The 11,255-nt window shown below is 30.8% G+C and overlaps 2 pseudogenes; both read right to left on the reverse strand.

Moving 5' to 3' along the window:
* Positions 1-1,468: 1,468 nt before the first annotated feature.
* LOC108694106 lies at positions 1,469-2,132 on the reverse strand (annotated as a pseudogene).
* Positions 2,133-2,927: 795 nt separating this feature from the next.
* The window catches only part of LOC108694107, an 8,653-nt pseudogene continuing 325 nt past the window's right edge, over positions 2,928-11,255 (reverse strand).

Here is an 11,255-nt window from a genome sequence, read left to right on the forward strand (position 1 = left end):
ATATATATATATTTAATATATTTATCTATATAATTAAAAAATAAAAATAAAATTATTAAATTAATTTATATAAATTAGAGAGAGGAAGGAAGAGAAAAATTAATTAATATAAAATTAAAATTAATAAGTAAGGATTAAAAATACGAAAAGTATTGGGTTGTCCGGAAAGTTCATTCCGATTTTGAAAGAAAATTGAAACGCAGAAGATTTAAATTTTACATAGTATACATTTAGTATACATTTATTTAGGATAAATTTTAGTATAAATTATATAGATGCCATGCTGTTCTACAATCTTTCTCTATCTTTCAGGCAATTTGAAAATTCCATTCCTTTCAGAATCTCTCAGGTTTTTCAGTGAATAACTAAGTGATTTTTTACCTCGACCAAAGAGTTGAAACTTTTTCCATTAAGGGAATTTTATAATGATTGAAAAAAAGAGGGCGGAAAGATAAATGGAAGTCAAAGGGCGCGAGATCTGGTGAGCATTCCAATCGAGCTCCAACAACTTTTGTCGAGTTATCAAAGATACATAAGTCCTGATGAAACACGACGCCCTTCTGATTCGCTATTTCTGAACATTTTTGTTCAATTACTGTCTTCAATTCGTCTAATTGGGAATACTTCTCTGAATTTATTGTCTCGTTGTTTGGTAAAAGCTTATAATACAAGATCCCTTTCCAATCTCACTAGACACAGAGCATGACCTTCTTTGGATGAAGATCTTTTGGGGTGGCTAAAGGTGGTTCATTCCGCTTTCCCCAAGATCTTTTTCGTTCAATATTATAAATCAATTCAATATTGTAAATGATCCCCCGTCACTACTTGCTTCAAAAATGGTGTCTCCTCGTTGCATTTATAGAACGAGTTGCAAATGGAAATACGATCTGTCAGATTTTTCTCTGTTAAATCATGGGGAACCCATACAAAACGATTTATATAGTCAAGCTTCACAAAATGCTCGTGGATGATGGATTTTGACATATCAACATTTATACTAATTTATGTGTCGTATAGCATGGGTTATTCTCGATCAGTATTTTAATCTTCATCTAGTGGAAGGCCTACCCGGGTGTTCTTGATCTTCAAGATTGAAATTACCTGCTTTAAAACCTATCAAACCACTTCCGTAGTTCTTTCAGCTACAGCACCTTCGCCATAAACAGCTTATATCTTGTTTGCCGCTTGTGGCATTTTTGCCTTTCCGGTAAAAGAAAAGCATTAAATGCCTAATTTGCACTTTGTTTTCTTCCATATTCAAAGGCGTATAAAACTGACAAAAATTAACGTATCGCAACCAAATTTTTTTCCAAGTATGCCTGAAATATCGTCTTTTACGATATGTACGCATGTCATTTGTTTTCAATCGTTCTGATATATTCAGACCTGTTCTTACGCCACCTATTAAAAATTGACACGAACTTTCTGGACAACCCAATAATAAAAATTAATAGTAAAATTGAGTAAGTCAGTTTTTAAAATCAATTAAATTTGTGACTTCGATAGCAATGGGTATAAATCTATGATTTATATCACAAATTGCTGAACATTGATCAAAAATACTTCAGGTCGCCTAATTACACAATAAAGTTTGATTTAGGCGGCCTTGAGTAGAATTTATTTTGATTCCTAAGGATGGGACTATTCAAGCATGAATTACGTCTGTAGAAATAGTTTAGATTTGAATTGGGTAATTGAATAAAATACATCGATTGTTAAGAAGATGAAATTCATTTATTAAAATTTGATTAGGGGGAATTATGAATGAATCGAAGTCAAATTTGAAAAATCTGAATATTCATATCTTTAGTATCATTGATGACCTACTACCTTAATGGATAAATTATTATTGAAAATTTCATCAGTAAAGTACAGAATTTTAATTAAAGGGATGGCAATAAAAATTGAAATAAATATAGGTGTGATAGTTCAAATGATTTTAATTTGATATTTTTATTTGATATTCTAATAAAAATCGATTAATGAGTTTATTAGATAGTCATCTAAATATAATAAACAAGATTAATATTGTGGTAAAAGTTAAAATAATTATTATAAAGTCATAAAATAAAATTATTATTTATATCATAAGTAGAGAAATTAGAGTTTTGAAGTGAAATAGATCAAGTATTAATTTTTACTAAAACATATAAAAAAAATTTTTATGATTGGATTTAAATTCAATGCATTTAAATCTGCCATATTAAAATTAGTATTATATATTATTTATCATTTAAATTATAATATAAAAGTAAAATAATTTTTTTAGATTGTAGGAATTTCAGAAAAATTATGATTTTAAAGGGAGAATTTATTTATTCATTCTAATGAAGGGTTGAGAAAAAATATATTAATAATAAGTCGTTTTTTATAGGGCTTCCCAGATAATAAACAATGAAATTGATAATCTTAAAATAGAGATTAAAGATCCAATAGAAGAAATAATATTTTAGGATAAAAATGAATCATTAATCTGATTAACGATGAGGAATGCTCCTAAGACCTAGGAAATGTTGGGGAAAAGAAATTAAATTAACTCCAATAAATATAGATAGGAATTGAATATTTAAATAAGAATTATTTAAGTTGAATCCAGAAATTAAAGGAAATCAATAAATAAATCCAGCGATAATAGAGAATACAGCTATAGATAATAATGAAAATGGACTACTATATAGTAAGTATCATAGGAGAATAACATCGATAGAAGAGTTAGATAATATAATTCCTGTAAATCCTCCCATAAGAAATAGAAAAATAAATCTTATAGATCATCGTAAAATAGGGTTGTAATTAATTTTTATTTCATGAAAGGTAGAGATTCATCTAAAAATTTTAACACCTGTAGGGATTGCAATAATTATAGTAGCAGAAGTAAAATAAGTTCGGGTATCTATATCAAGTTCAACAGTAAATATATGATGAACTCAGACAATAAAACCTAAGAATCCAATTATTTAATTATGGCATAAATTATTCCCAATGATCCAAAGATTTCATTTTTACCTCTTTCATTTATAATAATGTGGGAAGTTAATACAAATCCGGGGATAATTAAAATATAGACTTCGGGATGTCCAAAAAATCAAAATAAATGTTGATATAAAATATTAAATGATATAGATATATTGCTCTCCGCCCCCGGATGGGTCGAAAAAGGAGGTATTTAAATTTCGATCTGTTAATAGTATAGTAATGGCAACAACTACGGGCAGAGAAAGGAGTAATAATACAGCTGTAATGAGAATTGATCAAACTAAGAGAGAGTAATTTTGTCTAAAGATAAAATTTTTTGATGCAATTTAAAATTGTAGAAATGAAATTAATTATATTTAGGATAGAAGATATGCCGGCAATATGAAGAGAGAAAATGGTTAAATCAATTGACGGTCCCCTATGAAATATATGAGATGTAAGAGGGCGATAAAAAGTTCGTCCTGCACTAGTACCTAAGTATTGTATAAAGTTTCTTAAAATAAGAAGAGTTAAAGATGGGGGTAATAGTCAAAATCATATATTATTTATTTGGGAATAGGCTATATCTGGTGAGCCAAATATTAAAGGGACTAAAAATTTCCAAATCATAAAAGGTATCCTTTATACACGATAGTTATATCCTTGATAATAAAATGCGTGTCGTATCCCGATAAATTATGAAAACCTATGGGAATGCAATATGAATCTCTATAATTCTATTGCAATTTGAATGCGCAGGATCTCTGTATCGCCCGGTCAAGTGGCAATGATCGCGTATTCGCGTGTCATTCGGTGCAAACGGTTTTTCACGTGGCAGTGCATTGTTAAAATTTTTCATATCATCTCGCGTAAAATCTGCTATGTGAACGTTAGTAGACAAGATAGTCTTTATTTTATACACTAAGTTTTTAAGTTTCTCGGTGAACCACGCGACATAATCGTTACCGCGACGGAACTTACATATACACAATGAATCCTCATACGAATCAGCGGACATAATGCTAAATACCTTATGATGCTGGTATGTGTAGCTGGACGTTTCGATATCCCTCTCCGTCTTCTTCAGGATTCCAAGTCGGCGTAGACTATGGACGGGATACGTTCCTTCCTGATGTACAATAGTAGAGCCGAAGCTCAACCATTTATCGTCTTCGCTCGGTAACCTGATGGCACAGTCGTTTAGCTTTTCGCAATTTATTGCGAAATTGGATCTCCAGTTTTGCATTCGAGCTAAAATAGTGTAAACATCTGAATAAATCGTGCATTCTTATGGTGCACAATGAGCAAAGCTTGTCAGGATCTGAAGAATGATTTGAAGTACATAAATAATAAAAGTATGTGACGCACATCCTATTTGTTCCATCCAAAGTATTGATTTCAGCTCACGTTATCGAATGACTTCAGCATGACTGTCGCTTTCATAAGTTCGCGATATCATAATCTGATTCTGATTCTTCCTTAACAATTATAATTTAATCTTCTTAATTTCTTCTTCTAAATCAATTTCTAATTCTTCTTAAGCTTCATGTTCTGCTTCTACAATACTTCTATTACATCTTCGTATTCCATCTTGAATAAAAAAATTCAAAGAAAAAAATTTTGTAAAAATTGAAGATTCGCATATGTATTTTCTTATATCTTTCAGTTTACTACTGCGTATACAGATCTCTCCATTTTTATATGCTACTGAGAATAGGAGCATTTTTCTGAACATTCTTTTTCCATTATCGAATTTCTTATTTTTATATCCCTCTAGATGATTCATAGTATGGTCTAATAATTTCTACATCGTAATTAAGATATGTAAATTCCACATTTTTGACAAAAGACTAGATGGAAATGAGATTATTTTAATGGTACATTATTTTCATGAACAAACATACTTTATTGTCGTTGGCATCGATACCCTTAGATAAAAGAGATTCGACATCGTTAGAGTGCATTCTTAAAATGTGTGTTAATTTGATATCCTTCGACTATGTCGTAACTGTTCTTCAAAGTATAACGTATATAAAAAAAAATCCTCTCCATTTTAGGATGTATAAAAAAAAATGTGGAAGAGAACATTGTTTAAAAGAAGAACTCTGGGCAATGTTACCACATCAGAGAGTTTCAACTGAGTTTAGACAACTATTACTAATTATAAATTCTCCGAGAAAATAAAATATCTCAAGCCGTGAACTATTACGTTCCAATTAAACAGGATAAGGCGGTAACTGCAAGAGACAGTAAGTTCATTTAATTTTATAAAATATTTTGCTTATATGTATTATACGTTATGTATTATACGTTATGTATTTTTGTAAGATCTATTTACATGTTTTCTTTTTTTCAAAGCGCATTTTCTCAAACATCGTCTATTACAATACATTTTCGAAACCTCGCTACATGCCTCGTATCTTGATGAGAAGATATGCATTGACAGCGTACAAATTTCTGAACATTGGGATCTATATCTCATGTGCAAATTGCGATTGATGATAATCGAGGCAACCGCATACCTCATGCTACTGGAAGACGTTCATCGAGAGAATGCAGATATCGAGCGATTAATGTATCTTATCATCATCATCACCAATTCAAAATCTAAAGTGAAACTTGTTAAAATATATGATGCGAATAACGTAAAATTAACATTAAATGGCAACATGTTACATGAAATCAACAACTGTGCTTTTCTTATTGGAGCTTGAACAATGTGTTAAACATGTATTATCTATGAACTGAGTCAATATACACACGATTAGTAAGAAATTCGAATATTTTGCGTCATTTTTAAAATATATATTCTAAATATATTTCTTCTAAAATTATTTTATCCTTAGTATCTTCGCCACTTCTTCTTCATATCTTTGTAGTTGAATTAATCAATAAGAAAGCATGCTTAGCCATTTGTATTACATTGAAAAAGAATATTATTATAATTAGTGTTACTGGTTTATATTATTAAAAATTCATAAAAATATTATAATTAGTTTCTAAGTCGTATCATTAAAAATCGTAAATATCATATCTATTTAATAAAATCGTGCAAAAGAAGAAAAGAAAAGAGAGCAAATAATAAATATAGAATTGCAATGGATGGAAGAGAGAGAACATCCTACAATGGATAAGAGAGAGAGAATAGACAACAGTTCAAAGAGAGAATGCAACGGAGAAGAAAGAGAGAAGAAACAAATTCCATCTTCTCTTCTAACACGGACTCCAATGATGCGCTTTCCCCTTCCTCGAATCCCAGATGTGACTTCGTTCTCTCTACCCGCGCGATACTAGAGCCATCTGCTGATTGCTGTATCCGTGGATTAGAATTCCTATTAAATCCTACTTTTTATTATAATCCTACTTTTATAGTTTGTTAACGGGTGACACTGTATTCGAGAGTGATTACGTACACGGTGAACGTATAGTAGAGGTTCTCCATCCAAACACTCGGTGAATATAGCGACTTGTATTTAAAAAAATGTATTGTTGTTGGCCAATATATTTGAGAATTTTCGGGATAGTTGCATCATTAGTTATGGACTCGATTCCGTGTATTATTATACTACCGGATTTTATGTGGGACGATATTGGAACATACTCAATTTTGAATTTCTTACCGATATTGACATGATTCTATTTATTCATCGAACATGACGGTCTGATTCAATGTTTCAACAGGTACGCACAAGCCAACAAATATATGCAGTCGTACGATCCATCAACGATGTACCTGATGTCGTCAACAACCTGTACAGCTGGGCAATATGTCAACCATTGCCATATACCGATTTTTGCTAGCTACATCGACGACGACAATACTACTATATAGACAATTTTGACATTATGAATATCGCGTTCACTGATGGATTACGTTTTTGAGGTTGATTTGGAATATCCGCAACATCTCCATGATGCGCATTCCGATCTATCGTTTTGTCCAGCGCGCGAGAAACTACCTGGCAAGCGAGAGGAGAAACTCCTTGCAACATTGTATGATAAAAAGCGTTACGTCATACATTATCGCAATCTATAGCAATGTACTCGTCACGTTTCCGCATTACAAAGATCATATATTGCAATTCTCGCAATCTCCATGGCTTCGCGAGTTCAAACTCAATACAAATTTTAGAACTTTAACAAAGAATGAGTTCGAAAAAAACTTATTAATAAACGCGATTTTTAGCAAGATTATAGAGAATAACCATGTTAATGTGCTAATCGTAACGCGTCGGAACGGGAGATACGGTGTAGAGGCAATAATCGCGAAACTAAACTTTCACAGTAGAAACGTTTTTTTGAGAACCTGGTCGCGATAAAATGCGGAAACTCGAGGTGAAGTTTGACAAATCGATATACGTGAGTATATGCATCCTCGATATATATCTAAAACGTGTTTGTATGAATTTCACCACGAGTATATGTTACCGTTCGTTCGTTTATGCGTTCATCATCTCTTTCGAATTTCTCTACGAATCTCACGAGATTTTGCGAATCATTCTTGCCTGTATAAGGCAAATTAACAAAAAGATTTTGTAATCAACTTCCTCTTGGCAAGCGTATAACTACCATATTAAACTTGTGATTCATTATTATACTTCCAAATTCATTATAACTGATTATCCTCACTAGCAATTATTATCGTTAACGAGAAGTTGAAACGATCGTGTATCAATAGACTCAATTATGCTATTGTATCTTGTTGACTAGTATCTGACAGATTTCTACTAGAAATAACTTATGAGTTTTGATTTTTATTTCACGAGCTACTTGCCTCTTCTAATTTATTCAAACGTGACATTATTTTAGTCATCATTTCCAATATTTTAATTTTCTGTCTGTTGTATTTCGTTCGCTTGAATCTCTGTTTTCAATATTATCATTATTGACTCTATTTATTACTTCAGGTACCCGTTTTCTTAATAATGTTATGCATATTAGTATGTGTATTATTATCAATATCAAAATTCATCATATCTTTATCATTAAGAACTTGGAAAGTTTTACTCATACTTGCGTTTGCTTTCTTATTTTGTAATGTTCTTACCTGAACGTGTACGTACTGGTGAATACTGCGTTATTAATTGCTCTGCTTCTGTTAACTTGAACGCTGTTAAATCTATTAGATTTTGATTTAGTAGTTATGGTTTTGCTTTAATTATTAAACGTTTATCAAAACTTTATTTTTTTCACAATTAGCAATTAAATGCAAATATTATTTCTTATTCGTCAATGTAGACATACAAGTTACTTGTTTCTCAACTTATCGTAAACTCGGCTTTACATATGCTACTTTATATGACTCAAAATATTTCAAAGTTAATTTCATTAATATAGAAAAAAATTTGCCCTGCTCGCGGCCAATTTTAATTTTACTGAGCCGTAGACAATTTTAATTTTAATGAGCACTTTTCACTCACTCTTTCATTCACTACGCGCACTCACTGAATTTACAGTTATTTTATTTTAATTCATTTGTTCACTGAATTTAATTCAATATTAATTGAATCACGACTTTACTGTATGTTAGTAATTATATTGTCTTGTAATTTTAAAAATGCGGTGCTTTTATTCAATTGTAGGAAAAGTTTATGTACTTTTGTTAGGTATCAGTATTGACTTGGACTTTAACAGTATAAGCTAAACATGTATCCAGAGATCAAACAAAATATAAAATTAAAGAATATAATCATTAAACATTATATTATTCTGCCTTTAATTCTCGTTCATACTGCTGTAAGCATGCAAATCATGTTAAACACATATAAATGTCACAAAATATGTATTTTGTCATAAATTTCACTTACATTTTCTTCAAATCATTCAAATTATTAGTCTTTAGATTTTAAATCTTTATCTCTTTTAATCATGAACATTAATCAATTTGTATCACATAATCCTTTTACGTTACATATATACTTTCTGTATTTCTTACCTGAATATTTACCATTCAACTTATCTTCCCTTTTACAAAATCTATATTCATTTAATCAATTAAATCTTTATTTTACATAATATATCGAAGGTATAAGAACATATTAATGTCTCATTGACCTCAAAGATTCCAACCACAAAATCTGCGATCACACTACAAACTTCTAGCTTGATCGATTTTAATTAGTGCTTTCTCATTACAACTTTCTCATCAAAACTATGTGTAATCCTGTCACGGTCACCAATTTTGCAAATTTAGGCTTTCGCAAATTTATGCGATTTTATAAAGAATGATATTTCGATTCATCTTGTGGTTATAATTGTACATTAGAATAAATTACTTGGTTTCAGTAATTATTCTGATCGCCACTTTGTTTCACCTGTCAACAAGGAAGATATATGTCCTTTCATACAGGATTCTTTCAATTAAAGATCCTTCAGGCATCCGTATAATTATAATTACGACTCATGTTGACCAAGGCTATCGAATCTTCGTTATGAAACTTTCCCTCGAAGAGCGATTTAAGAGAAGAAATTTCAAGAAGTATCTCTTGTAATTAAAAACGAGATATGTGTACTATTTATAAGTTTATTTACATTTGTACACATATAATTACACGACTCACGAAACTTACAATCGTTTTGATCGAATGCTTCTACTCAGCACAATGCTATGCGGTATTCCCGCGCTCGCGTACTCATAGCCGGTAATGGTTAATTAACAACTTCAAATTGTCCTTCGCGACATTCAAGCACATTCACGTGATTCTAATATAAATCACAATCGCGTACGGAAGGTTTCTTAGCCAAACATGGTTGAATATCGTCATGGCGATAATGGCGTCGCAAGTGATTCAATCTTATGCAATCACATAATATCGAGAATAACGTACAACGTGGCGAATTATGCTCTCGATGTATTAATTTTCTTAATCACACTCTGTACTCGTCGATAATTATGGTATGTAATTATCGCGAAAATGTTTTTCAATACGCATCGTTCAATATTTTTATCGCAACGTTTACGATACGTTTACGTCGATGATTGCTATCGAATTCCTCGTAATGGCTTCTTCTTCTTCTTCGTTTGGAAGTCCCAATATTCCTGTACACCTTCACTGTCTTCGATTAACTTCTACAAACCACGAGTCGATCAATGAAAGCCACTTGATTTTGTACTGGCGGCCATCTTAGCCATCATTCTCCAAACTGGTCGCCATCTTAGCCAGATCCTTGTTGAGCAGCCATCATGTAAATTGATTTGGTCTGGCGATCTGGGACTAAGTGAAGTTATCTTGATGTGGGTCCCTCGTCTGGTTATGGCGCGTATCGATTCAACAACTGAATCAGAATGTCGCAATAGGTACCATCTTTCTTTTGGTCCAGGTTCGATCTGATGAAAGTGGTTTTTTAATTAACTGGGTTTCTCGGATGCCTTTTCCATCTGAGTCTATCTGAAGTGGGTAAGTTATTTTTCATGCAGTCTTATCTGGAATTAATCTGGCGAAAGTGGGTTTTGAACTGGGTTTCCCGGATGCCTCCATTTGTGTCTATCTGAAGTAAGTAAGTTAATTTTCATCCGGTCTGATCTGGAATTGATCTAGTTTAATTCGGATTTGAAACGAGGAAATCGTATTTGGTAGGTTATACTATATACATCTCGCTGAATCTTTATTAAACTAAGCAATTATTAATCTATATCATTTATTGTATTTCATTTTTTTCTGTAACTCTACGCTATATACAACTATTAACCTATTTTATAGGAAGTAAATTATTATTTAAAAGTAAGTAAAAAGTAATTATTTTACAAGTTAGATAATAAGTAAGCTATTTTACATGTTCTAATTCTAACGAATTAATAATAGCTTGTCAAATTAATTAATTACGGAAATTTAACTCTATTTCATAGGTTATCGCTATGTATACGAAATAAACTTTATACAAAAGGTAAATATATTGAAGAATTCAATAATTCTACATTATTTACCTTGCTTCTAATAACTCTACTAATTAAATTTAAGGTTTTACATATAATAAATATTTATATTTCAGTGAATGTTATTGTCAAAAATATTATAAATAAGTAATAATTAATATTTAAAGGAAGAGTATATAAGAATAGTTTCAAGAACATAATTTTATTTTAACAAAACACATATCATTGCTTTAATAAAATTTGTTTAATACAAATAATCATATATTGACATATAGTTTTTATACATAATATGATATGCGCTGTCGGACTCTTTTATTTTATTAATAAGATAATTAAAATTATTAAGATAAAATGTTTCGTATAAAATACATATATTCGTGCTCATCTAATTCTAAATATATATAAGTTTTAAAACATAATAATTATA

Source organism: Atta colombica, unplaced genomic scaffold (assembly GCF_001594045.1).
Source record: "Atta colombica isolate Treedump-2 unplaced genomic scaffold, Acol1.0 scaffold115, whole genome shotgun sequence".
In the NCBI taxonomy this organism is placed as follows: domain Eukaryota; kingdom Metazoa; phylum Arthropoda; class Insecta; order Hymenoptera; family Formicidae; genus Atta; species Atta colombica.